This window comes from Chenopodium album, chromosome 9, assembly GCF_948465745.1.
Source record: "Chenopodium album chromosome 9, dcCheAlbu1.1, whole genome shotgun sequence".
NCBI classification, from domain to species: domain Eukaryota; kingdom Viridiplantae; phylum Streptophyta; class Magnoliopsida; order Caryophyllales; family Amaranthaceae; genus Chenopodium; species Chenopodium album.
In genome coordinates, this window is record NC_137842.1 from 31099913 (window position 1) to 31101669 (window position 1757).

The 1757-nt window shown below is 39.8% G+C and overlaps 1 non-coding gene across 1 annotated transcript; it reads right to left on the reverse strand.

Annotated features, from left to right (window-relative positions):
* Positions 1-1087: 1087 nt before the first annotated feature.
* Positions 1088-1194, reverse strand: LOC145560925 (small nucleolar RNA R71). The gene has a single exon (XR_014093517.1). It is a non-coding gene; the product is annotated as a small nucleolar RNA R71 (small nucleolar RNA).
* Positions 1195-1757: the final 563 nt, after the last annotated feature.

Sequence of the window (1757 nt, forward strand, 5' to 3'; positions counted from 1 at the left end):
TGCATGAAAATGATTTGAACTAGATTTAGATCACCTCTATTTTAATGATTGCATGAGAATGAGTTGTTAAAAATGGAGTTCCATGTATTGTGCCCCTTTATTCCTTGGTTAGCTTGTGCCTAATGGGATGCATGAGAATGATCCTAATTAGCATAGACCTCTTTCATTGATTTGCCTAGACTATTGCATGAGAATGAATTGTTTAGGTAGGATCTTGTGTTCTTTGGCATGTTCTTCATGATAACTATGATTATTCCCCTTTTTTTTCTAATCATGTTTGACACCCCCGTATCCCTAGCGTTGTTCTTTCTTGATTTTATTCGTCTTTATCTTTGCTTATTCGTAGTTTTAGTGCTTTTTATCCAATATATCAACAAAAACATTTCCCCTCTTGACTCTTGCATTAGTGATATTGATGTTGGACGAGTGAGCTTCCTTAGTGGTTCGACCCTTTACTTGCCACTAACTAGTTTAGTGTAAGTTTAGGCATTATAAATTGTTAATTTGATTAGGGTTTGTAGAACCAACGACCTACTTAATCCCGATCAAATTTTGGCGCCGTTGCCGGGGAAGCGGCTTGTTTAGCATTTGTTTTTGCTATTGTTAGAGTCATTTTATTTGCTTTCTTTTTATTATTTTGCCTTTTTTTTAATCCTACTTGTCATTGCTAATCGTGTGCTTAGCTTTGTTGTATTCAAAGAGAGATATGGCAAGACAAGAGGATGACCTTCTTTTTAGGGAGTTTGGAAATCCGGAAGTCTATGAGCTCACGAGTGGTATACTTCTCCCAACCACAGAGTCTAATTTCACAATCCATCCACAATATGCTAGGATGGTACAAGTCGAGCAATTTTCCGGAAGTGCAAGTGAAGACCCCATTGAGCATTTGGACCGATTCCTTGAGTTGTGTGCAATGATGCAAACAAATGAAGTGAGCCAAGATTACATTCGTATGCATCTCTTTCGGCAATCTCTCACCGGAAGAGCAAAGAAATGGCTCAAGCTTTTGAAGCCCAACTCTCTCACCACATGGAAAGATGTTGCGAAGGCCTTTCTCAAGAGGTTCATTTCCGATGAGCAAACCGCAAAAATGAGGAGGAAGATAGCTTCTTTTGAGCAAGAACCGGATGAAACTCTTGGGGAAGCATGGGAAAGGTTTAAGGATATGATTAGAGCATGTCCTAACCATGGATTCAACCATAATTTGCTCATGAGATTCTTTTATGATGGCTTAGAGCCAATTTCAAGAACCAATCTAGATGCGGGTGCCGGTGGCCAATTGATTAAGATCCCTCAAAGCCAAGTTGAAGCTATAATTGAAGAGGTGGCTACTAGCTATTCTTGGGGAGGTCAAAGAAGGTCCCAAGGAAAGCAAGGTGATCTTTATGAGTTGGAGAAAGTCGGTCAACTTAAGCACATAGTTGAACTCTTGAATGAAGGTCTTTCCAAGTTGAACTCAAGTGTTGGTTTGGGTTCAAAACTGTCACAAATCATTGATTTCTCATGTGCTTGTTGTGGTGGGACGGATCATGATGCATCGTATTGTAGAGAGTTCAATCCCAAGCAAGGTGAGGCTTTGACTTTGAGGGAAGGAGAGTTTGTAACCCAAGCTCATTCTCAACAACTTCAACAACCTCCAAAACAAGAAAACTCCTACCTCCAAGATGAACCTCTTTTCAATCCTCTAACCGAAAATTTTTCTTACCCTTCCATCCAAATGGGGAACTTTCAAGGTCAACATCATGACCAAAATCCTC